General features: G+C 45.1%; 1 protein-coding gene across 2 annotated transcripts in view; it reads left to right on the top strand.

Annotated features, from left to right (window-relative positions):
* The window catches only part of fat3a (FAT atypical cadherin 3a), a 465040-nt gene that overhangs the window by 218658 nt on the left and 218764 nt on the right, over positions 1-27618 (top strand). The gene's annotated exons all lie outside the window — the stretch shown is intronic.

Here is a 27618-nt window from a genome sequence, read left to right on the forward strand (position 1 = left end):
TTATCAGTGCCTGGTGCAGTCATTTACCGATGGCTGAATAAACCTAGCTCCAAAATATCAATAGATCATTTTGTGTTGAAGTCCTTGGCCCAGACTTTGCTGAATCTTGTGGCATGCCCCGTTAGTTAGACTTTTTTCCTCACCCTTTAGCTGGAAATTTTTTTGCCCTGCAAGTTGCCGGAAGTGCAAGGGCAACGGGGCATCTGGGACCTTGGTGACCGATGGGACCAACAGTCTTATCTTAACCAGTGAGATTTAAAGATTGAGAAAAACAATAGAGAAATGACGGATAAGGAAATAGGGTGAATTAGAATCAAATCAGGAACAGAAAGAGAAATAAAGACAGGGAAAGAAAGATTGGATTAAAAGAGACAGAAAGGAAAAGTAAGGAAAAGATTTTAAAAATCTCTAACAACAATTTACTACCTGTAGGTATGAGACTCTACAGTTTCAATTGTTCCCTTTATGGGCCGCATTGCAGCCACATAAATCCTGCCATTAAAAGGTACTTATGTTGTTAAATACTAGCCCTAACTTTCTGCGGCGAGTTTAATTGGCAATTAATGTGCAAATGCAGCAATTTCTTGAAACGCACGGGGAGGTTGAGGGCGAGCTGCCGTTTTTGCGAGGCTAACGCCGGAGTGGGGCAAATCGTCCAGCAACTTGTGGCGATTCATAATTCACGGGTTATCTCTTCCTCGCCACAAGTTGCTGGACGATTTTCATATTAATAACAGCATGCGCCATTAAACTCACTGATATTTAGGCAGCAAAATCTGGCTCTTGTCTCGTATTCAAAGGGTTTAAAAAATTAGACTGTGCTGCTGAGTGTTTTGCCACAGTGTACGCACAGGGTATTCTTTTATTTTTAAAAGACTGCTTAGATGAGGGCAATATCCAGTACATACTTTTGTAACATTCAATTTGCTTTTAGTAAAACTGTGAAGTATTTAAGTAGTTTTTTCTGCAACTGTGGAGATGGGGACAGGTTGGGGATTGTTAGCCAGGTTCTTTTTTCTGAAGCATTGAATTAATTGAAAATGTGGTTGAGGACTTCAAATGTGAATACTGAGCTGATGTGGTGATGTTGTCCCTAACAATAGTTGAAGAAGTTTTTTCTTGCTGTGTGGCACAATAACAATGTGAATGAAACGTAAAGAGTTACCTTTTGGTTCAGTAGTTAGAATAAAAATTTGAAGATTTATTTGACGAGTTCTGTTATTCCATCAGCATCTGATCAATTGGAAAATGGTCAGAAGTACTTTATCATTGGCATTTTGTTTGTTTCATATTCCTATTTTAGTTTGTGTTTTACTCATTTATTGTGTATTGTTGTCGTCTTCTTCCTGATGTTTTTAAATTTGCAGAATGTTAACGCTATAGTACCACGTTGTCAGCCATTTATAAATAATATTTGTTGTCAAATATCCATCCTGTTTTCTTCCAGAGGAGCAAAAAACAGGCAGCTCTGGAGACGCATTGTGTTAGCGCAGCCAGCAGCACCATTTAGTGATTCACAGCCAAATTACCCTGTGCAGTAAATTCTTGACCTCAGGGAAATTGCCTGAAAAGGCATTGAATAAAGGTAAGAAACTTCCCTAAGGAAGGGAAAGAAAAATTACCTCCTGTGCAATAGCTATTAAACGAAATTGGCAAGGCTCTGGGAACAGTGCAGAGGGATCTAAAAAAATTGGGAAAGGATAGTAAAGAGAATATAAATTTAATAAAGATACACATTATATAATTTAAATAAGTCCTGAGATTTGTGGTCCAGCCTGCACTGTCTGTTAGAGGATGCACCACCAGTTATAATGTTCTACTTTCTAAACTGGATGAGCAATTTACTTTTCTAGGGTCCTCTTGTGATATCATCAAAGATGATTTCCTTGCAGCATGTCTGTTCCATGTAACCGATATCCAGGTTTTTGATCTGTTTCGAGACCAGTCACGGGTCAGTTGCTGAATGTAAAAACTGGCCTGCAATCAATTTCTAAAGAGATCAAACAGATCGTTGGCAATGGTACAGAGAGGACAATGCTTAAGTCACCCATCGTATCTGACTGAAATGGAGCCCTCTATTTGCAAGTATTGTACATTTAGCCACAAAACTACATTTGCTTTTAATATTTCCAGTAGCATCATTAGATCAAGGTAATTTCACAAAGTATTAATTAGTAATAGTAAACTGCTAATTATTCTTTTGGGTTATTCGCAAATGTATTAATTGCTATTTAATTTTACGTTGGTAGCTTGTGTATGTTTATTGCAGGCTATATTCAATGTTGCTGCTTTACTAATCTGGCCAGTGCAAGTGAGGTGCATTGAAAAATGGCACCTCAATTGCATTGCCCAATTTATATGGGATGCACACAACCAAGTGTGAAATTTTATCTGAAAGTTGGAGCATCAAAGCGCATGTGCAGGAACGTACAGCTGCATCATGTATTATGTATGTACAATGATGTGGTGAATTTCAAAAGAAGCTAGACTGCTTAGTGTGCATCTCCTAGAAATTCAAGCCGTGGATGAGTCTACTAGCCCAAGACATCAGACTTATGATGGTAGGTATGTATAGGGTAATTTCACAACTTATAATGGATTCTTGAGCATATTATCCATTCCAGTTGTTATACTGGAGCAGTTACAGTGTTCATTGCTGAACTAATGGGTGAGGCTTGAAGGAGACAAAGAAATCAGAGCAAATTTCAATTTTTCACCATGAGCATAAAAATCATAGCACGAAGCACAAAAGATAGTGTTGGCGTTAGAAATGGCCTGGGTGTATTTGGACAGAACAAATACAGCAGCCTTGAATGACCAGCAGACCTCAAAGAAAGCCATTCAACAAAGCATTTCACAGGTAGGAGACAAGATTTTTTTAAAATTAGGAAGCCAAGGTTAAGGGCCAAGACCCACAGTGGAGGTGCAAAGAATAAAGGGAACATCAGATAAATCAGGAAATAGTGATTTAAGTAATTCTAAGCTTAGATTTTCCAAAAGCCTGAAGCTTTTAGGAATAGAGACCCCGGAGGAAGCACCACAATTTTGAGGTTTGCAAAAGTGCATGTGAAAGTTGGACATTGTGTGATAATTCTTGACGTTAGCACAATATAAATGTAAGGACGAAGTGTGTTCAGAATTGAGCTTAGAGGTACCAAGAGAGGAAATTCAGAGGAGCATTGCCTATAATTGTATCAATAAAAAAGGCAACAGAGGTTGCAATGAGAGAAAGAGATTTGAGGTGAGAAAGGGATCTCATCCAGGGCTAGAATTTAAATGGCAAATGCTTTTTAAATCCTGTCCAGGTGTGTAGGAAAGATGCTAGGGGAGCCTCCCAGAAATGGGAGCGCTAGACATGTCTTGCATAAACTTGAGTTTGAAATGGATTAAAAAGGAAAAGAAGTATTTGGCATGAAAGTGGGAACCAAAGCAGATTTATTAATGGAGCAGATGACTTCTGATTGAGGTCAGAGGAGATAATTAGGCTAAGAATGTCAACAAATGAAGAACTAAGGATAGAGCCATCAAAAGTTAGAGGCATCTCCTTCATTTTTTATCCAACCTTATTTGTTCTTGTAATAATTTCACTCTACAAGCATCAACAAATAAAAATATTCTTTTCTCTTACTGTAGTTGAATACTGTCTTTGTAATAGAAAAAACATACAGAGCTCAATTTTTTTTTATTGTTTCAAAGTAATTTTGCAAACTCCTCTGATGGTTCTGTGCATTTAACCAATGAATGGCTAGCTGTCCTGGATGGTATCGAGCTTCTTGAGTGTTGTTGGAGCTGCACTCATCCAGGCAAGTGGAGAGCATTCCATCACAATCCTGACTTGTGCCTTGTAGATGGTGGAAAGGCTTTGGGGAGTCAGGAGGTGAGTCACTCGCCGCAGAATACCCAGCCTCTGACCTGCTCTTGTAGTCACAGTTTTTATGTGGCTGGTCCAATTAAGTTTCCGGTCAATGGTGACCCCCAGGATGTTTATGGTGGGGGATTTGGCGATGGAAATGCCATTGAATGTCAAGGGGAGGTGGTTAGACGCTCTCTTGTTTGAGATTGTCATTGCCTGGCACTTGTCTGGTGCGAATGTTACTTGCCACTTATGAGCCCAAGCCTGGATGTTGTCCAGGTCTTGCTGCATGCGGGCTCGGACTGCTTCATTATCTGAGGAGTTGCGAATGGACCTGAACGCTGTGTAATCATCAGCGAACATCCCCATTTCTGACCTTATGATGGAGGGAAGGTCATTGACAAAGCAGCTGAACATGGCTGGGCCTAGGACACTGCCCTAAGGAACTCCTGCAGCAATGTCCTGGGGCTGAGATGATTGGCCTTCAACAGCCACTACCATCTTCCTTTCTGCTAGGTACGACTCCAGCCACTGGAGAGTTTTCCCCCTGATTCCCATTGACTTCAATTTTACTAGGGCTCCTTGGTGCCACACTCGGTCAAATGCTGCCTTGTTGTCAAGGGCAGTAACTCTCACCTCACCTCTGTAATTCAGCTCTTTTGTCCATGTTTGGACCAAGGCTGTAATGAGGTCTGGAGCCGAGTGGTCCTGGCGGAACCCAAACTGAGCATCGATGAGCAGGTTATTGGTGAGTAAGTGCCGCTTGACAGCACTGTCGAGGACACCTTCCATCACTTTGCTGATGATTGAGACTAGACTGATGGGGCGGTAATTGGCCGGATTGGATTTGTCCTGCTTTTTGTGGATGTGTTATAATTAGCCTCAGTGCCCCTGGGCTGAGGGGTGGGGGCGGGGGTACTCAGACAGGGTTCCAGATCCTAATCCTGATTTGATCACGTGGAGGATAAACACCAACATGGACTGGTTGGGCCAAATGACCTGTTTCCGTGTTGTAATGTCTGTGTATTCATGCAGCCATTGGATAAGGAAAGGTTCAGGTTTGCCTGTGATGGCCCTCCTCCCCTCCCCCCCCCCCCCCCCCCCCCCCGTTCAAATAGTTTGTCAGCACTTACTATCAAGACTCGTACAGGAAGATGGTCACTTGGATGAGAAACTACTAGGTGGCCTGTACCCTCCAGAGAAGGAAAGGAGGGAAGCAAATTGGTAAGGAAAAAAAATAAATTTTGCACACATTTCCAATTATACTTGGCTTGGAGAATATACCATGTTGATTCCCATGTTTATAGTGAATTACGTAGTTCGAACTGGTATTCCGTGACTTTAGTGCATCTAATGTTTGAGGCAGTTTAGTTGATTGACTTTGGGAGGGGACAAAAATAGAAAATTTTAAAAAGTGCAGTTTAATTTTCATTTCCTTGTACCTAATTAATGAAATCCAGAAGGTGGGATTAATAAAGTGTGATCTTAGTTTGTGGATTCCATGTAGTTAACCAAAATATTTCTGACTTCGCTTCTGGTTACCGTAGCCCCAATTTTAACCCCACCACGCCCGACGAGAACAGGGTGTCCGGGGGTTAAAATGATTGCAACGGCCTACTCATCCGATCCTCACTGGCCTTGCGTGCATGTAATTTTAGCCAGCGAGCGACTCCTCCAGGCCCCGTAAGGAAGCTGATGGGTCTGGGTTTACTTTCCCCGACCACGATCGCCTACCCCCCACCACTTACCTGACTGCCTGGGACCATTCCCACAGGTCCCCATCTACGCCTGACTCCCATCCACCAGCCTAACGTCATTTGCGCCGGGCTTCGAGAGGGAGTTGGGTCTGATATATTTAAATGAGACCCAGGAGTTAAAATGGCCCGGGCCTCACATCGGTGAGCCTATTGCTTGCCCCACCCCCAGTTAAAATTGGAGCTCATATCTTTCTCAATAACTGGGAAAGATGCATGCAAATCAATGGATGAATCACTGGCAGCTGCCAGTGGACTGAACCACCCAGCCATCTAGCTGCCTGACAAAATGGCAGCCTCCGTCTTGGCCGGTTTATATTGCTGCCAAGCACAGTGCCACCTTCTGACACGCCAGCGGAAGTAATCTCTGCGCTCCTCCCATTCTGGCCTCTTGCGCATCCCTGATTTTTATTGCTCCATCATTGGTGGCCGTGCCTTCAGCTGCCTAGGCCCTAAGCTCTGGAATTCCCTCCCTAAACCTTTCCGCCTCTCCACCTCTCCTCCTTTAAGACGCTCCTTAAAACCAACCTCTTTGACCAAGCTTTTGGTCACCTGTCCTCCTTATGTGGCTCGGTATCCAACTGTGTTTGATAATGTTTCAGGGGCATTTTATGATGTTAAAGGCGCTATATAAATGCAAGTTGTTGTTGTTTAAATGTGTCTTGAGCCTCTGGAGACAGTAATACCCTTTACTTTTGAAGCACTGCTGCAATGCTGTGATCTTAATGTGACATAAATTAATGTGGTGTTTTCTTTGAGATCAAGTGTACTGTACATGTAGACCATTGGTACATAAATGTGATAAAATAATGTGATCTTTCACGTTCTTGAAATAGTACCTTACTGTGTTTTTCTTTGTAATTATTACCAGTAGACACATATGAAAGAGTTAATTTATCAATCATGGAATTATTTGATTTTATCGTTGCATTTAGACACACTTATTATTTTCTGCCCCATCGCAGCCCAGACCTTTGTCTAGACCCAGTGCTGCATCACCACTGATAGGAGTCCAAGGATAAATAAATGTTCACTGGAGAGGAACACAGTAAGTTGTGAAAGCAGCTGTTAGGTTATTATCTCACTTTCCCGAGGTGTGAGGCAACTATTACGTTCTGCTAAAATCCGCCCTTTTTTCTCACGGATTGCTGAACTTTGAGAGTGGAGGAGGGTGGCTGGAGAAGTGGATTTTCATTTAATTTCTTGCTTTGTGATCATGAATGTTCTGAAGGCAGTAACTGATGGAACATTTTGTGCTGCTTTTGATTAACTGTGTTACTGATGATTAGGTCTGTGACACGTGATTCGTATTGTTGATCCAGGCGACCGTACTTTTTTGTTTTGTTGCATCTTTATGTTGCAAGTAACACTGGACAGCTTCACTAAAATAAAATGTCAAGGTTATTCAAGGCATAAGCTGTTGATCTGACAATAACTAACACAGTCCTTTTATTGTCTGTAGTCTTTTGTCAGCATAGCACAATTTGTCAAACCTTAGGTTGTATCAGATAATAAGTTGGCAACACAATAGGGTTTCAGTCTCATGGTGAAAATAATGGTGCTTTTTCTTAGTTAGAAAGAATAAGGACTTCAATAGGAAGTATAAAGCTCGTCTGGATTCTTTTGTCACATAATTACAGTATATTTTGTTCATCACGTTTTAGGCTAGCATTAGCATGAATTAATTGAGTAACTAATTCTAATAATTAATTTATAACTGCTTCCTACTGGAGCCTTTGTAGTCAAAAACAAGTTTTTTTGTGCATTGTGGCAAAACCATTTTTATGTGCAGTGTTTTACTTAAGAAACACATTCTCTTAAAATTATCAGAGTGGCAGAAAAGCAAGCTGCACCATGGGGCCTGGCACAGCAGCACAACAGCAGGGGAGGCAAATTCCATCCTTGATGCTGTTGAGTTGCTGATCTCCGCTACACTGCTTGTGAGGCATTAGATTGGTACGATCGATTGATCAATCACTATAGGTCAGAGTGTAGAAGTCATTGTGTGGTGGTGGAAAATTTTGATTGTATGTTTGTAGCAGTAATAATAGCCTTAGTTCCTTAAGTAATAAATTTGTATTCGGTTTGAAATCATTGTGACTATATTTGAAATTTTAGTCACTACGATGAAAGAACAGACTCCAGTTCATTGCATTCTGGCTGGTGCAAGCAATTGATGCTTATCTATTTACAGAATTATGGCACTACCATGTGATTTTTAAATCACATTATTTATTTTCTAGTCCCAATTTTTCTATATTTTCTTTTCCTTCTTTTGCAGACTTCCTGTACAGTGCATGATGCTGCTGCTGTGAAGCAGACATGTGATCTTCTCCCCTCCTTTTACCATTGCATTTTAATCTGTCCATTAGGAGGCACATAGGATTAACCCTCATCAACTCACCTTTTGGCTTTAACTCTCACAATGCTCAGTCAGACTATTGCAATATACGTAGTACTGCCAAAGAGCCGTAAGACAAAGTATTATTCTGGCTGTCACCTGGTACTATTTCTTTTAAAAACTCAGTCCTTCATATCAGTGCAATTAAACTCACTTGCTATAAATCTACGTGGTAACAGAAGAGATAAAAACTAATTGAAGATAAAACTTCAGAAATGGTAAAAATAATATATCTGGAACAGTTAATAATGTTTGGTAACTGGGCGCAACCATTGCTTGGGATGGTTGACTTTGCCAACCAACACTTACTGCTTCAAGATGCCAACTGCTCAACACACTTTTACAAGTTAGTTTCTTCAGAGAAAGAAATTGTTGAATTATTAGCAAATTATCATACAACAAAGTGCTGTCTGTCCCCAAGACAGCGATCAAGCTGGCTTGTGCTCACTTCATATCTGTTGGTTCGTCTTGCGCCATTTGTGATTTGGAGATCCGTCCCACCATAGAGCTTGGCAGGTGTGGCGTGTTGCAGATGTAGAGCATGAACATAGTGTCCAGCAGAGATGCTGTCAGCATTATTAGTAGCAGCCATGTGTAGTAAACTGCACAGTAATAGCCACCTACATGCACATCACCTCTGCTGTAATCACCTTCCCCAATCCACACACCACTATGCATGAACACAATGTGGAAACACGAGCCATGTCAAAGAAAACTGAGGATGCCATTACTGTGGGCAGGGTTGTATCTCAACTGTTTTTTTGGCTGTTGTGTTGTAGTTATGTTTGGCTTTTAGCTTGACTGCTAAAGAAAAGAAAGGTCTTGCATTTATATAGTGCTTTTTACATCCTCAGGACGCCCCAAAATGCTTCACAGCCAATGAAGTATTTTTGAAATAGTCACTGTTGTAATGTAGGGAAATAGAACAGTCAACTTGCACACATTAGGTCCCACAAACAGCAATGAGATAAGTGACCAGGTAACCTGTTTTGGTGGTGTTGGTTGATTGATAAATATTAGCCAGGACACCAGGAGAACCCCTTTGCTTTTCATCAAATAGCGCCATGGAGTATTTTATGTCCACCTGAGAGAGCTGATGGGACCTTGCTTTAACATCTCATCTAACTCCTTGGAGTGAGGCAAAAGGAACACTTTTTTCTTTAAATTTAAATCTATGTTCAATTTTTTTCTGCCCTGTGACCCAAGCATCACTTTGTTGGTGATTATGTCATTGCTTGTTCATGTGTTCAGTGCAATAACATATTCTTGGCATCTAGATATTTATAAATCACCCAAGATTCATTCTTGAGACTTCTGATGCCATCAAAACGCCTCAAAGATATTATCGTAAACTATTAATCTATTTTTGTTCTCTCTGCTCCCCCATTAGTTTCCAGAAAACACTGCTTAATTTCAGGGTATAGTTCTGTGTGATGGCAGCCCTCCTGTTCTTGGCCCAAATGCTATTCTTGTGTGAGTCCAGTCATGAGTATCAGCCTGGATATCTGGTGGGAGCACGGAATAATGGAATTATCCTGGTAGTCCAACATTCTTATTTGATTTGTTGATTGCTGTTTTGCAGTGATTGGAGATGTTAAACACCAATTCAACGAATACTCTTTGACCTTTTTGAACATAAGAACATAAGAACATAAGAAATTGGAGCAGGAGTAGGCCAATCGGCCCCTCGAGCCTGCTCCGCCATTCAATAAGATCATGGCTGATCTGATCCCAACCACAAATCTAAAGAACACAAGAAGTCGGAGCAGGACCCGGCCACATAGCCCCTGGGCCCTCTCCGCCACCCACAGGGCATTGACCGATCCGAACTCAGCTTCATGTCCAATTTCCTGCCCGCTCCCCATAACCCCTAATTCCCTTTACTTCTAGGAAACTGTCTATTTCTGTTTTAAATTTATCTAATGATGTAGCTTCCACAGCTTCCTGGGGCAGCAAATTCCACAGACCTACCACCCTCTGAGTGAAGAAGTTTCTCTTCATCTCAGTTTTGAAAGAGCAGCCCCTTATTCTAAGATTATGCCCCCTAGTTCTAGTTTCACCCATCTTTGGGAACATCCTTACTGCATCCACCCGATCAAGACCCTTCACAATCTTATATGTTTCAATAAGATCGCCTCTCATTCTTCTGAACTCCAATGAGTAGAGTCCCAATCTACTCAACCTCTCCTCATATGTCCGCCCCCTCATCCCCGGGATTAACCGAGTGAACCTTCTTTGTACTGCCTCGAGAGCAAGTATGTCTTTTCTTAAGTATGGAGACCAAAACTGTATGCAGTATTCCAGGTGCGGTCTCACCAATACCTTATATAACTGCAGCAATACCTCCTTGTTTTTATATTCTATCCCCCTAGCAATAAAAGCCAACATTCCGTTGGCTTTCTTGATCACCTGCTGCACCTGCATACCAACTTTTTGATTTTCTTGCACTAGGACCCCCAGATCCCTTTGTACTGCAGTACTTTCCAGTCTCTCGCCATTAAGAAAATAACTTGCTCTCTGATTTTTCCTGCCAAAGTGCATAACCTCACATTTTCCAATATTATATTGCATCTGCCAAATCTCCGCCCACTCACCCAGCCTGTCTATATCCCCTTGCAGGTTTTTTATGTCCTCCTCACTCTCTACTTTCCCTCCCATCTTTGTATCATCTGCAAATTTTGATATGTTGCACTCGGTCCCCTCCTCCAAATCGTTAATATAGATTGTAAAGAGTTGGGGACCCAGCACCGACCCCTGTGGAACACCACTGGTTACTGGTTGCCAGTCCGAAAATGAACCATTTATCCCAACTCTCTGCTTCCTGTTCGATAACCAATCCTCCACCCATGCCAGAATATTACCCCCAATCCCGTGATTTTTTATCTTAAGTAATAATCTTTTATGTGGCACCTTGTCGAATGCCTTCTGGAAGTCTAAATACACTATGTCCACTGGTTCCCCTTTATCCACCCTATACGTTATATCCTCGAAGAACTCAAGCAAATTTGTCAGACATGACTTCCCCTTCATAAAGCCATGCTGACTTTGTCCTATTAAATTATGCTTATCTAAATGTTCCGTTACTGTCTCCTTAATAATAGACTCCAAAATTTTACCCACCACAGATGTTAAGCTAACTGGCCTATAATTTCCAGCCTTCTGCCTACTACCCTTTTTAAATAACGGTGTTACATTAGCAGTTTTCCAATCTGCCGGGACCTCTCCTGAGTCCAGGGAATTTTGGAAAACTATCACCAAAGCATCCACAATCCCTACTGCCACTTCCCTCAAGACCCTAGGATGGAAGCCATCAGGTCCAGGGGATTTATCCGCCTTGAGTCCCATTATTTTACTGAGTACCATCTCCTGAGTGATTTTAATCGTATTTAGCTCCTCCCCCCCGAGAGTCCCCTGTTTGTCCAGTGTTGGGATATTCTTAGTGTCCTCTACTGTAAAGACTGAAACAAAATATTTGTTCAGCATTTTTGCCATCTCCATGTTTCCCACCATTAATTTCCCGGTCTCATCCTCTAAGGGACCTATGTTTGCCTTAGCCACCCTTTTTCTTTTTATATAACTATAGAAACTCTTGCTATCTGTTTTTATATTTTTTGCTAATTTCTTTTCATAATCTAACTTCCCTTTCTTAATCAATCCTTTAGTTACTTTTTGCTGTCTTTTGAAGAATTCCCAATCTTCTATCCTCCCACTAAGTTTGGCTACCTTATATGTCCTTGTTTTTAGTCGGATACTATCCTTGATTTCTTTACTTAGCCACGGATGGCTGTCATTTCTTTTACACCCTTTTTTCCTCAGTGGAATATATTTATTTTGAAAGTTGTAAAATAACTCCCTAAATGAACACCACTGCTCATGTACCGTCTTACCCTTTAATCTATTTTCCCAGTCCACTTTAATCAATTCCGCTCTCATACCATCATAGTCTCCTTTATTCAAGCTCAGTACGCTTGTTTGAGAATCAACCTTCTCACCCTCTAATTGGATATGGAATTCAACCATGTTGTGGTCGCTCGTTCCAAGGGGATCCTTAACTAGGACATTATTAATTAATCCTGACTCATTACACAGGACCAGGTCCAAGGTTGCCTGCCCCCTTGTAGGATCAGTTACATACTGCTCAAGAAATCCATCCCTGATGCACTCAATGAACTCGTCCTCAAGGCTGCTCTGCCCAATTTGATTTGTCCAGTTAATATGATAATTAAAATCCCCCATAATTATGGCTGTTCCCTTATTACATGCCCCGACTATCTCCTGATTAATACTTCTTCCAGCAGAGTTGCAACTATTAGGAGGCCTATATACTACGCCCACTAATGTTTTTTTTCCCTTATTATTCCTTATCTCCACCCAAACTGTTTCATTATCTTGATGCTTTGTCCCAATATCATTTCTCTGTATTACAGTGATTCCTTCCTTTATTAACATAGCCACCCCACCTCCCTTTCCTTCCTGCCTGTCCTTCCTGATTGTTAAATACCCTGGCATATTTAATTCCCAGTCGTTGTCACCCTGCAGCCATGTTTCTGTAATGGCCACAAGATCATACCCATACGTAGTTATTTGTGCCGTTAACTCGTCCATTTTATTACGAATGCTACGTGCATTCAGATAAAGAACTTTCAAATCTGTTTTGTGACGCTTAGTTCCTGCTTTTTCCTTTTTTAACACTTTACCTATTACTCCATACCTTCTGTCCCTTCCTGTTACGCTTTCCTCTCTCTCCCTGCTCAGGTTCCCAACCCCCTGCCACTTTAGTTTAAACCCTCCCCAACAGCACTAGCAAACACTCCTCCTAGGACAGCGGTCCCGGCCCTGCCCAGGTGCAGACCATCCGGTTTGTACTGGTCCCACCTCCCCCAGAACCGTTTCCAGTGTCCCAGGAATTTGAATCCCTCCCCCTTGCACCATTCCTCTAGCCACGTATTCATTTGAAATATCCTCCTATTTCTACTCTGACTAGCACGTGGCACTGGCAGCAATCCTGAGATTACTACCTTTGAGGTCCTATTTTTTAATTTACCTCCTAACTCCCTATATTCTGCTTTTAGGACCTCATCCCCTTTTTTACCTATATCGTTGGTGCCTATGTGCACCACGACAGCTGGCTGTTCGCCCTCCCCCTCCAAAATGTTCTGTAGCCGCTCCGAGACATCCTTGATCCTTGCACCAGGGAGGCAACACACCATCCTGGAGTCTCGGTTGCGGCCGCAGAAACGCCTGTCTATTCCCCTTACAATTGAGTCCCCTATCACTATAGCTCTGCCACTCTTTTTCCTCCCAGCCTGTGCAGCAGAGCTACCCGTGGTGCCAGGAAGTTGGCTGCTGCTGCCTTCCCCTGATAAGTCATCCCCCCCAACAGCATCCAAAGTGGCATATCTGTTTGAGAGGGGGATGGCCACAGGGGACCCCTGCACTACCTGCCTGCATCTCTTACTCTTCCTGGTGGTCACCCATTCACTTCCTGCCTGTATACCCTTTACCTGCGGTGTGACCAACTCGCTAAACGTGCTATCCACGAGTTTCTCTGCATCGCGGATGCTCCACAGTGAGTCCACCCGCAGCTCCAGCTCCGAGATACGATCGGTCAGTAGCTGCAGGTGGACACACTTCCCGCACACATGGTCGGCAGGGACACGGGTAGTGTCCATGACTTCCCACATCTTGCAGGAGGAGCATATCACGGGTGCGAGGTCTGCTGCCATGACTTGCCTTAGCTTAGTTACCCCTTTTAAATTACGTTGAAATTAGAAAATGTTAACTATACTAGGGACCTAGGTTCACTAAAAAAAACACTATCTGCTATAAAACCTGCAGATCTTCCCTTTCTTATTACTTTACTTACAGTAAAATGGTAGAAATACTCACCTGAACCTACTCACCAATCAGCTGCCTCCCCTGTGCCGCGTCACTTTCTGACTGGTGACGTCACCCCGAACTCTGCCGCTGGTCTCAGAGTCTCGCTCTCAGAGTAAGCTCTGGTCTCGCTCTCTCCGCGCTGTTTATATCCCCGCTCTGGTCTCGCTCTCTCCCGGCGCTCACCGACTGGACTCTCGCTCTCTCCGCGCTGTTTATATCTCCGCTCTGGTCTCGCTCTCTCCCGCCGCTCACCGACTGGACTCTCGCTCTCTCCGCGCTGTTTATATCTCCGCTCTGGTCTCGCTCTCTCCCGCCGCTCACCGACTGGACTCTCGCTCTCTCCGCGCTGTTTATATCTCCGCTCTGGTCTTGCTCTCTCCCGCCGCTCACCGACTGAACTCTCGCTCTCTCCGCGCTGTTTTTATCCCCGCTCTGGTCTCGCTCTTTACCGCCGCTCACCGACTGGACTCTCGCTCTCTCCGCGCTGTTTTTATCCCCGCTCTGGTCTCGCTCTCTCCCGCCGCTCACCGACTGGACTCTCGCTCTCTCCGCGCTGTTTATATCTCCGCTCTGGTCTCGCTCTCTCCCGCCGCTCACCGACTGAACTCTCGCTCTCTCCGCGCTGTTTTTATCCCCGCTCTGGTCTCGCTCTTTACCGCCGCTCACCGACTGAACTCTCGCTCTCTCCGCGCTGTTTTTATCCCCGCTCTGGTCTCGCTCTCTCCCGCCGCTCACCGCTCTCAGGTCCACTACCGCTCTGCAGGAAAAGCAAGGCAAAGCAGCACCTCCTTCCCCCACTTTACCAAACTCCCACACGTACCGAACTCTCAGCACACTGTGTTGTCCTCACACCGTGCTGTCCGCACTGACAGGCCCCTGTATTTCTACAGTTGAGACTCAGATGAGTCAGGCCTGCCCCACCTTCAGGGACCAATTGAATCTAGCTAACCAATTAACTTGCTACAGCAGCTCTCTGCTGAAGCCAGACAGAAACTTAGAAATTTAAACTTTTAAATTGACCTTAAACAGTTGAAGCAATATGCACTAGATTTAAAGAGATTAACCCTTAAAGAGATTAACCCTTCAACTCCCACACGTACCGAACTCTCAGCACACTGTGTTGTCCTCACACCGAACAAAAGAACCATGAACAAAAGTACACAAGATTTTTAATATTACAGATATATACAAAGGCCAATGTGGAGTGCATGTGCTCTCTGATTTTTTTTTTGTTTTGTACTTTGATGAAACCTGAGTGACTGATGCAGCCATGGGATATATCAGTTAAAAATAAAAGAGCTTGCCGTGTGTATGTTTGTATACATAACAAGAGACTGCGCTTCAAAACTAACCCATTAGTGTGAAGTGCTTTTATATGTCAGGAGAGCATGATCAGACACTATATGAAAGCAAGTTCTTTCTTTGTAACTTGGGTTTCTTTATTTTTTTTGTTTGTGGATTCCTGTCATTTGAGGCATACACTGGAGCCTAATGGATTATTTTGCACTGTAGCTATTATATCAGTTATTTGAAAAAATTGGCAGAAAGATTTAAACCCCCCCCCCCCCCCATCCCAGTCTGTTACTGCAAGCATAAATCATGGAGGCATTGAGGACCTGGTTAAAAATATCAACACTTGGCCCAGCTGAGCTTGAGTGGTCAACTCAAAAAAATTACAGGGTTTAAACTTTAGTAACACTTCCCTCATTTCTCATCTCTTTCCCCCACCCACCCACCACCCATCATTGTTGCAGTGGAAATATAGTTGCGCTTTCATGTCAAGCTTTTGTGTCAGTACACTGACTGGAACGTTACATTTTTAAAGAAAATTGCACAATTTTTATCCCTCAAGAAAGCGACAGTAGACCTTATGAACAGCCGGCCATATTGGGGAGCACGCTTTCATTTCATTTCCAGTTTGTACAATAACCTCTTTAGCTCAGATTTCACTTACACCCTTGTTAAACTATGACTGAAAGCCAGTGCTTCCAGAATCACCACAATTATTTTCTGGTTCACTGACACCATAATAATAATAATGGGCATACTGAGCAAGAGGTGAAAATTAACAGAGAAAGGTAGAGAAAGCGACAATGTGCAGCAGCTAAGTGTGCATTGGAAGACGCCAGGAAAAAGTAATACAATGTCATTACTAGACTCTATCGAACAGTGGAACAATTTAGAGAGTAAGTTCAAACAAACTGAAAAAAGCATCTGTGCAAATGGCATTCAGAATGCATTAGAATCATAAAATCTTACAGCGCAGGAGGCCATTCGGCTCGTCATGCCTGTGCTGGCTTTTTCAAACAGCTATTCAATTTAATCCCACACCCTAGCTTTTTCCCATAACCCTGCAAATTAGTCCTCTTCAAGTACACGTCCGGTTGCCGTCGAAAGTTCCTATGGAATCTGATTACGCCACCCTTTCAGGTAGCGCATTCCAAATCTTAACAAGTAAAAAAAAAAATTCTCCTAATTTCCCCACTAGTTCTTTTGCCAATCATTTTAAATCTGTGATCTCTGGTTACTAACCCCCTTGCCAGAGGAAACAGTTTCTCCCTACTTGCTCTATCAAAACCCCTCATAATTTTGAATACCTCTATTAGGTCTTCCCTTAGCCTTCTCTGCTCTAGAGAGAACAATCCCAGCTTCTCCAATCTCTCCACATAACTGAAATCCCTCATCCCTGGTATCATCCTGGTAAAGCTCCACCAAGGCCTTGATATCCATCCTAAAATGTGGTGCCCAGAATTGTACACAATACTCCAGCTGAGGCCTAACCAGTGATTTGTGAAAGTTTAGCTTGACTTCCTTGTTTTCGTATTCAGTGCCCCTATTTGCAAAGCCAAGTATCCCATATGCTTTCTTAACCGCTTAACAGCTTGCCCTGCCACCTTCAAAGATTTGTGAATATGCACCCCCAGGTCCCTCTGCTCTTGCATCCCCCTCAAAATGGTACCATGTAGATTATACTGCCTATCCGTGTTCCTTCCAAAGTGCATCACTTCACACTTATCCGCATTGAATTTCATCTGCCATGTGACTGCCCATTTTGCTAGTCTGTGTGCTCTTGAAGTCTGCTACTACCCTGCTCACCATTTACAATGTTGCCAAATTTTCTATCATCCACAATCTTCAAAATTGTACTTCCCGTACCCAAGTCCAGGTCATTTATATATAACAAGAGAAGCAATAGTCCTAATACCGACCCCCTGGGGACCCCACTGCATACTTCTCTCCAGTCAGAAAAACATCCGTTCATCAATACTCTCTGCCTCCTATCCCTTAGCCAATTACGTACCCAAGTTACCACTGTCCCTTTAATACCATGTGCTTCTATTTTCATAAGAACATAAGAAATAGGAGCAAGAGTTGGCCATACGGCCCTTCGAGCCTGTTCCGCCATTCAATAAGACCAGGGCTGATCTTCGACCTCAACTCCACTTTCCGGCCCAATCCCCATATGCCTTGATTCCCTTAGTGTCGAAAAATCTATCTAGCTCAGTCTTGAATATACTCAACAACTGAGCATCCCCAGCCCTCTAGGGTAGAGAATTCCAAATATTCATGACCCTCTGAGAGAAGAAATTCCTCCTCACCTCAGTCCTAAATGGCCAAACGCTTATCCTGAGACGATGTCCCCTAGTTCTAGACTCTCTAGCCAGGGGAAACATCCTCTCAGCATCTACCCTTTCAGTCCCTCTTAGAATCTTACATGTTTCAAGGAGATCGCCTCTCATTCTTCTAAACTCCAGAGAATACAGGCCCATTCTTCTCAATCTTTCCTCATAGGACAACCCTCTCATCCCAGAAATCAATTTAGTGAACCTTCATTGCACCGCCTCCAAGGCAAGTATATCCCCCCTTAGGTAAGGAGACCAAAACTGCACACAGTACTCCAGGTGTGGTGTCACCAAAGCCCTATACAATTGCAGCAAGACTTCCTTACTCTTGTTCTCCAGTCCCCTTGCAATGAAGGCCAACATACCATTTGCCTTCCTAATTGCTTGCTGTACCTGCATGTTAACTTTGTGTTTCGTGTACAAGGACACCCAAATCCCTCTGAACACCAACATTTAATAGTTTTTCACCTTTTAAAAATATTCCGTTTTTTTATTTTTCCTACCACAATGAATAACTTCACATTTCCCCACATTATACTTCATCTGCCACCTTCTTGCCCATTCACTTAACCTGTCTATATCCCTTTGCAGGCTTTTTGCATCCTCCTCACAGCTTACTTTCCCACCTAGCTTTCTATCATCAGCAAACTTGGATACATTACACTCGGTCCCTTCATCGAAGTCATTAATATATATTGTAAACAGCTGAGGCCCAAGCACCAATCCTTGCGGCACCCCACTATTTACAACCCGCCAACCTGAAAATCACCCGTTCCTACTCTCTGTTTTCTGTCCATTAACCAATCCCATGAGCCCTTATCTTGTGTAACAACCCCCTCTTATGGGGCACATTATCGAATGCCTTTTGAAAATCCAAATATACAACATCCATTGGTTTCCCCCTTATCTACCCTGCTAGTGGTGAATGGTTGTTTTTCGGACTGGAGGGAGGCGTACAGTGGTGTTCCCCAGGGGTCGGTACTAGGACCACTGCTTTTCTTGATATATATTAATGACTTGGATTTGGCTGTACAGGGCACAATTTCCAAATTTGCAGATGACACAAAACTTGTAAGTGTAGCGAACAGTGAGGAGGCTAGTGATAGACTTCAAGAGGATATAGACAGGCTGATAATGGGCGAACACGTGGCAGATGAAATTTAATGCAGAAAAATGAGAAGTGATACATTTCGGTACAAAGAACGAGGAGCAGCAATATAAACTAGAGGGCACAATTCTAAAAGGGGATCTCGTGGCGCAACGAGACCTGGGTGTCCTTGTACACCAGTCGCTGAAAGCGAGCATTCACGTGCAGCAAGCAGTTAGGAAGGCGAATGGTATGTTGGTCTTCATTGCAAGAGGATTTGAGTACAGGAGCAGGGATGTCTTACTGCAGTTATACAGGGCCTTGGTGAGACCACATCTGGAGTATTGTGTGCAGTTTTGGTCTCCTTATCTGAGGAAGGATGTCCTTGCCATGGAGGGAGTGCAATGAAGGTTTACCAGACTGATTCCTAGGATGGCAGGACTGACATATGAGGAGAGATTGGGTCGACTAGGCCTATATTCACTAGAGTTTAGAAGAATGAGAGGTGATCTCATCGAAACAGGACTAGACAGACTAGATGCAGGGAGGATGTTCCCGATGGATGGGGAGTCCAGAACTAGGGGTCACATTCTCAGGATACGGGGTATGCCATTTAGGCCAAGTCATTAGATGTATCCAAGAAGGCGATAGATATATTTCTTAATGCTAAAGGGATCAAGGGATATGGGGAAAAAGCGGGAACAGGGTACTGAGTTAGACGATCAGCCATGATCATTTTGAGTGGCGGAGAAGGGCCGAATGGCCTACTCTTGCTCCTATTTTCTATGTTTCTATGCTTCTATGTTTCAAATTGTTGAAGGTGGCAGGGCAGGTTGAGAAAACAGTTAAAAAAGCATCCTGAACTTTATAAATAGAGGCATAGAGTACAAAAGCAAGGAAGCCATGATGAACCTTCATAAAACACTAGTTCGACCACAAGTGGAGTATTGTGTCCAGTTCTGGGCACTGCACTTCAGGAAAGATGTGAAGGCCTTAGAGAGGGTGCAGAAAAGATTTACTGGAATGATTCCAGGGATGAGGGACTTTAGTTATGTGGATAGACTGGAGAAGCTGGGGTTGTTCTACTTGGAACAGTAGATTGAGAGGAGATTTGATAGAGGTATTTAAAATCATGAAGGATCTAGACCGAATAGATGGAGAGAAACTGTTCCCATTGGTGGAAGGGTCAAGAACTAGATGACATAGATTTAAGGTGATTGGCAAAAGAACCAAAGGTGACATGAGGGAAAAACTTTTTCACACAGCGAGTGGTTAGGATCTGGAATGCACTGCCCGAGGGGGTGATTGAGGCAGATTCAATTGTGGCTTTCAAAAGAGAACTGGATAAGTACTTGAAAGGAAAAATTATGCAGGGCTACGGGGATAGGGCAGGGGACTGGGAATAGATGGATTGCTCTTGCATAGAGCCGGCACAGACTCGATGGGCCGAATGGCCTCCTTCCATGTTATAAGCTTTCTATGATTCTCAAAAAAAAAATCTAATAGTCAAACCTGATTTATCCCTTCATAAAACCATGTTGACTCTGCCTGATCATATTATGATTTTCTAAGTGCCCTGTTACTATGTCCTTAATAATTGATTCTCGTATTTTCTGTATTACTGATATCAGGCTAACTGGCCTATAGTTCCCTGTTTTCTCACTCCCTCCTTTCTTGAGAGCGGGGTTGCATTTGCTACCTTCCAATCCACAGGGACTGTTCTAGAATCTAGGGAATTCTGGAAGATCAAAATCAATGCATTCACTATCTCTGGAGCCACCTCTTTTAGAACCCCAGGATGTAGGCCATCAGGTCCAGGGGATTTGTCGGCTTTTAGTCCCATTAATTTTTTAAAAACTTTTTCTTTACTAATTTTAATTACTATAAGTTCCTCTCCCTCATTAGACCCTTGGTTCCCTATTATTTCCGGTATGTTTTTTTGTGTCTTCTACTATGAAGACAGAAACAAAATATTTGTCTAACATCTCTGCCATTTCCTTATTCCCCATTATAATTTCTCCTGTCTCTGCATCTAAGGGACCCATGTTTACTTTTGCTAATCTCTTCCTTTTTATATAGTAGTTCTTACAATCTGTTTTTATATTTCTTGCTAGTTTACACTCATATTGAATTTTCTCCCTCTTTATCAATTTCTTGGTTATCCTTTGCTGATTTCTAAAACCTTCCCAATCCTCAGGCTTACTACATTGTAAGCCTCTTCTTTTAATCTAATACTACCCTTAACTTCTCTAGTTAGCCACGGTTGGATCACTTTTCCCGAGGAGTTTTTAGTCCTCAAGGGTATGTATATTTGCTGGGAATTATGAATTATTTATTTAAATGTTCTCCATTGCATATCTACTATCATATCTTTTAATCTAATTTCCCAATCTACCTTAGCCAAATCGCCCCTCATACCTACATAATTGGCCTTGTTTAAATTTAAGACCCTAGTTTAGGACTTAACTACATCACTCACAAACTCAATATGAAATTCTATCATATTATGATCACTCTTCCCCAGACGATGCTTAATTATAAGATTACTAATTAACCCTGTCTCATTACACAATACTAGATCTAAAATAGCCTGTTCTGTAGTTGGTTTCTCGACATATTGTTCTAGAGAAAGGTCTCGAATGCATTCCATGAACTCGTCCTCCAAATTACTTTTGCCAATTTGGTTTGCCCAGTCTATATGAAGATTAAAGTCCCCCACGATATTGCATTACCCTTGTTACATGCTCCTCTAATTTCCTGATTTATACTCTGTCCAACAGTATAACTACTGTTAGGGGACCTGTAAACTACTCCCACCAGTGTTTTCTGCCCCTTTTTATTTCTTAGCTCCATCCATACTGATTCTACATCCTGATTTTCTGAGCTAATATCCTTTCTCACCACTGTCTTTATTTCATCCTTTATTATCAGGGCTACCCCCCCCATCCTTTTCCATTTTGCCTGTCTTTTCTAAAAGTCTAGTGCCTTGGAATATTTAGTTCCCAACATTGGTCATCCTGTAACCACGTCTCAGTAATGGCTACTAGATCAAACCCAATTATCTCTATTTGTTTCATTAATTCATCTATCTTGTTATGAATGCTTTGTGTATTCAGATACAGCGCCGTTAATTTTAACTTTTTACTTTTTTCCCCCTAATGTGACCTTAGTCACTAATTTCCTATTACCTTTGTTAAACTCTCTGTCCCTTCCTGACACAATCTGCTTGTTTTTACCCAAATCGCTACTCTGCTCTACATCCCTGACTTTTCTTTTTAGACTGTTAATTAACTCTTATCTGAACCCACCCCCCTCCTTTTTAGTTTAAAGCGCTGTCTCCAGCTCTAGTTATTCGATTCGCCAGGATGCTGGACTCAGCCCGGTTTAAGTGAAGCCCCCCCCCCGCCGACCCCCCACCGTCTTCGTCCCAAAGAAACAGTTCTCTCTATCACCAGTACTGGTGCCAGTGCCCCATGAATTGAAATCCCTGCTTCCCACACCACTCTTTCAGCCACGCATTTAACCATCTAATCTGTTTGACCCTATGCCAATTTGTGCGTGGCTCAGGTAGTAATCCAGAGATTATTACCTTTTGAGGTTCTGCTTTTTAATTTGGTCCCTAGCTCCTCAAACTGTCTCAGCAGAACCTCATTCCTTGTTCTACCTATGCCGTTAGTTCTTAGGTGGACCACGACAACTGGTTCCTCCCCCTCACGCTTTAAGTTCTTTTCCAGCCCGGAGATGTCCTTAACCCTGGCACCGGGCAGGCAACACAGCCTTCAGGACTCCCAATCGTGGCTGTAGAGAACAGTATTTATCCCCCTGACTATACTATCCCCTACCACTACCACATTCCCTTTTACTACACACAACCCCCCCCTCCCCACTTGAATGGCCTCCAGTACCATACAGTCTTTGATCTCATCCATACAGGTAGCAAGTACCTCGTACCTGTTGGAGAAGGTCAAAGGCTGAGGCTCCTCCATCACTGCATCCTGAGTCCCCGTACCTGCCTGACTTGCAGTCACATCCTCCTGTCCCTGACCACTGACCAAATCTAAAGCACTACATAACCTAAGGGATATGACTGTCTCCTGGATCAAAGTGTCTCCCCCCTCCCTGATGCATCGCAATGTCTGCAGCTCGGACTCCAGCTCAACAACTCTGAGTTGAAATTCCTCGAGTTGCAGGCACTTACTGCAGAAGTGTTCGCTCGGGATCTCACTGCTCTCCACAAACTCCTACAAGCTGCAGTTACGGCACATCGCCTGCTCTGCCATCCCCATCTAACCTTGTTTTATTTATTTATTTATTTAATTAGAGGTTTTATTTACTCGCTATTTATAGTTTTATGAACTAATTAGTTTATCTAGTTTAAGTTATTAATTTAATAAAGTAGCAGCAAGTTATAGTTTCCCAGCTCTTAGTTTAAACCACTGCCCCAACTTAGCAACAAAAGAACGGTAAAACAGGCTAACTAACCACCTCCCTGCTGTCCTGTGATGTCACTCTTTCAAATTTCTGCCTGTGTAAGTGAAGGAGGTCCCCCTGGGGGCCCCCCATCCTGGGCCTCGCACGGTGCCCTCCCCCCCGGGGCCTCCCGCTCTCTTTCCCCCCCTCCCCCCTACCAGGCCTCCTGCTCTCACCCCACCTCGGGCCTCCCGCTCTCCTGTACACCCCCCCCCCCCGGGGCCTCCCGCTCTCTTTCCCCCCTCCCCCCCCCCCGGGGCCTCCCGCTCTCTTTCCCCCCCCCCCCCCCCCCCCGGGGCCTCCCGCTCTCTTTCCCCCCCCTGGGCCTCCCGCTCTCTTTCCCCCCCCGGGGCCTCCCGCTCTCTTTCCCCCCCCGGGGCCTCCCGCTCTCTTTTCCCCCCCCCGGGGCCTCCCGCTCTCTTTCCCCCCCCGGGGCCTCCCGCTCCCTTTCCCCCCCCCGGGGCCTCCCGCTCTCTTCCCCCCCCCCCGGGGCCTCCCGCTCTCTTTCCCCCCCCCCGGGGCCTCCCGCTCTCTTTCCCCCCCCCCCCGGGGCCTCCCGCTCTCTTTCCCCCCCCGGGGCCTCCCGCTCTCTTCCTCCCCCCACCCCACCCCCCCACCAGGCCTCCTGCTCCCCCCCCCCCCCCCCACCGGGCCTCCCGCTCTCCTGTGCCCCCCCCACCGGGCCTCCCGCTCTCCTGTGCCCCCCCGGGCTCATGCTCTCCCGCCCCCCGCTCACCTCCCCCCACCCCGGGGCCTCCCACTCTCTCCCACCTCAGTCCTCCCGCTCTCCTGTACCCACCCTGGGCCTCCCGCTCTCCTTCCACCCCCCTGGGTCTCCCGCTCTCCTTCCACCCCCCCCACCCCGGGCCTCCCGCTCTCTTTCCCTGCCCCCCCCCCCCCGGGGCCTCCCGCTCCCTTCCTCACCCCCCCCGCCCCCGACCAGGCCTCCTGCTCTCCCCCCACCTCAGTCCTCCCGCTCTCCTGTGCCCCCCCCCCCCCCCGGGCCTCCCGCTCTCCTGTGCCCCCCCCCCCGGGCCTCCCGCTCTCCTGTGCCCCCCACCCCGGGGCCTCCCACTCTCTTTTTTCCCCCCCCCCCACCCCAACCAGGCCTCCTGCTCTCCCCCCACCTCGGGCCTCCCGCTCTCTCCCACCTCAGTCCTCCCGCTCTCCTGTACCCCCCCTGGGCCTCCCGCTCTCCCGGGCCTCCCGCTTTCCTGTGCCCACTCCCGCTCTCCCACCCCCGCCCCACCCCCATCCTGGGCCTCGCACCGTGCCCTCCACCACCTCCCCGGGGCCTCCCGCTCTCTCTTCCCCCCCCCGGGGCCTCCCGCTCTCTCTTCCCCCCCCCGGGGCCTCCCGCTCTCTCTTCCCCCCCCGGGCATCCCGCTCTCTCTCCCCCTCCCCCCCGGGGCCTCCCGCTCTCTCTCCCCCCCAGGGGCCGCCCGCTCTCCTTCCCCACCCCCCGGGGCCTTCCGCTCTCCTTCCCCACCCCCCGGGGCCTTCCGCTCTCCTTCCCCACCCCCCGGGGCCTCCCGCTCTCCTTCCACCCCCCCAGGCCTCCCGCTCTCCTTCCACCCTCCCCGGGACTCCCGCTCTCCTTCCACCCCCCCAGGCCTCCCGCTATCCTTCCACCCCCCCCGGGCCTCCCGCTCTCCTTCCACCCCCCCCCCTCGGGCCTTCCACCCCCCGGGCCTCCCGCCCTCCCTCCACCCCCCCCCCCCCCCCCCCCCGGGACCAGATGCAAGTGGCAAACCTGCATGAACAGGAACAAAAGTTACTGTTTCCGACATGATCACTTGGTGATTGCTTATTATTAATATCCTCTCCGGGGTTCGTGCTCGGCAGCTAGCCTGTTTGACAGGCTGGCTGCCGTCAGGAGCTGTAACGTGAGCGGGGGTGGGGGGAGCGAGGAGGGGGGCGAGAAAGAGAGAGAAGGAGATGTCATCCGCGCTGGAATGGAAGATTGGCGGGGTGGGTGGAAGATCCGGGGAGGGGGTGGGGTGAAGAGGGGGAAATCGGAGAGGGAGACATCGGACATCAGAGCAGGGTGCAAAGGCAGGTTCATTTTGTGTTTTAACTTCCTTCTATGGTTTTTTAATTTAATTTATTTAGTTTCTTTTTCCCTGATCCGGCCCTTCACGCCTCAGGCATGAATCAGAAGCGGTGGGCAAGCCACCCAGGCAAGTTAAAAATCATTACAATCACTTAATCTGTCACAGGTAAAGTGCCTTAAATACCTCAATGAGGTACATTTGGCTCTTTAACTGTCATCCACCGGCTTTAATTGCCGGCGGGACTTCCACTTTCGGGTTGCCCATGCGCACACAGGTAGGTCCCTGGGAAACTCAGAAGTCGGCGGTTTGGAGCCGGTTTCTGAACTCGAACGAGATTTCTGCGATTTTCAGAGCCCCCAACGCACCCACAATTGCCCCCTAAAATTGAGCCCCTTGCCTATGAGTGATGTTACTGAGGGGTAGCTTGTAAATGAAGAGTAATGGGCCAAGGATAGATCATTGGGAGAGGTTACAGTGCAGAGATAGAAAGAGAAGCCATTGTAAGAGATGTGCTGGCTGCATTTGGACAGGTATAGTGGAACTTTGCAAGGGCAATCCTATGAAACTGGACAATGGAGAAGAATGGTTGACCACATTGAATTCTAAAGAACTGTTGAGGAGGAAAAGGGGCTAATGCACTATGGTCACAATCACAATGAATTACATTTGTAACTTTGGCTTGGGTTTGTTAGTGCTGTGCGGAGGAGAGGAGCTGGACCGAAGGGATTTGAAGGAGTTTTGGGAAAGATGGACATGGAGGTTGGAGGTGACAAGGTGCTCAAGGATCTTAGAAAAGGGAGGTTTTAGATAAAGTAGTAGTTGGAGAGGATGGATTGGTGAGGGTGTCTAATGCAAATATAAGGAAGCAGTTGAGCAGATCAACAGCGGCAAAGATATCATGACGGGTGGAGGGCCAGAGGAGAGGGTAGTTTCTAAGTGAATTATGGGGGAGCTGGGATAAAAGTTATTTTCCCAGGCCTAGGGGCAATAATGGGAAAGGAGACAAGGAAGTGGTCTTGTCGGTAATTAGGACCTCTGAAGTGGAGAGGCAGTGTGGCCATGTAAGAGGGCGGGAGAACTTATGTGAAGAGCGAGACTGAGTGATGGTAGGAGGGCAGAGAAGTCAGACAAGAGGATGTAAGGGAATTTAAGTGTAGGTTGAAATCACTGAGGAGATCTCGGTGAGAAAGCTAGCATGGGGCTTGGGTGAGCATTGCACAACAAGGATTTTATGTAAGTGGTGGGAGGGATGGAAGAAAGTGACCTTCACAGGAGGGGTAGAAGGAGAGGTCAAATTGGCACCACAACAGTTTTGTTGGGCGAATAACAGAATGTGTATCCAGGCGGGGTGGCTTTGGTGAGGAGGAGGGAAGTCACTGCCTATTAGCCAGGTTTCAGTTAGCCCAGGATGTTAATAGATTCATCCATAATGGATAGCAAGAGCCTCATTTGCGAGGGAGTGAACATTCTTGAGGGCGATACGAAGCGAGGTCCTGATTGGCGATCTGCTAGATGGGTTGGTGAGGTGGCTGGCGAAAGAATTGAGAGGCGAATGAGATGGTTGGGGTTTCTGCTCAGGGAAAACTAGCAAAAGGGTGCTGTGCGAAGTACAGAAGGTGGCCATGGGTTTAATCAAGAGGGACTCAGGCCTGGTACAGTGGCAGAAAAGAAGGTAGATTTAGGATGCATGGATAGTCATTCAAAGTCTGGTTACTCTTATCATTTTGCTATTTTGACATGAAATACAGAATGTTGTAATTTTCTATTCAGTTTAAATTCTGCAAAGGCAAGTATGACTTAAAAAAGGTAACATGGGTAACAAATCTTTTCAGACTTTCTAATTACAGTAATAAATTAATTATCACAGTTTACAACTATAAAAATAGTAAAAGTGGCATTTGGTTGAAAGTAATGTCAAGCTTTGTGGTTCTTGCTAATTCTTGAGTTAATTACTGTTAACTAATAATGAACATTCTCTTGTGACTGACACCCTATACATCATTACCTTGAGGTAAGAGAGCATCTTCTCTTACCAGATCCAATGATATTTTAAGAAATTAACCATGAAATCATGTAACAAACAGTAAACACCATCAGCATGCTGACTCTTAGAATGTCACAATGTTAACAAAATATCATTTGTCACAACTCTGGAGGCCGGATCTTGAATTCCATGTGGAATTGTTTAGCATTCCTAATGCTAATCTTTGACAGATGCCCCTTCTTTGAAGTGTGTTTTGTCTGCCTTCACTGCTTCATAGATCAGTTACAGTACTTAATAGTTATAATCGCTTGTATTGTGGCTGGATTTACTGTCGGAAATCTCAGAAGAATTCCTATATGCATTTAATTAACAGGTCCACTTCAGCTACAAATCCTTACTCTTCACAAATTAAGTTTGCCGGTAATTTATCATTGTGAAATAGATTAAAGCACTCATATCTGATCATAAGGTTTGCCTAATTGCGTTCAGGATCCGTTATTAGAATTTTCTGC

This window comes from Heptranchias perlo, chromosome 6, assembly GCF_035084215.1.
Source record: "Heptranchias perlo isolate sHepPer1 chromosome 6, sHepPer1.hap1, whole genome shotgun sequence".
NCBI lineage: Eukaryota > Metazoa > Chordata > Chondrichthyes > Hexanchiformes > Hexanchidae > Heptranchias > Heptranchias perlo.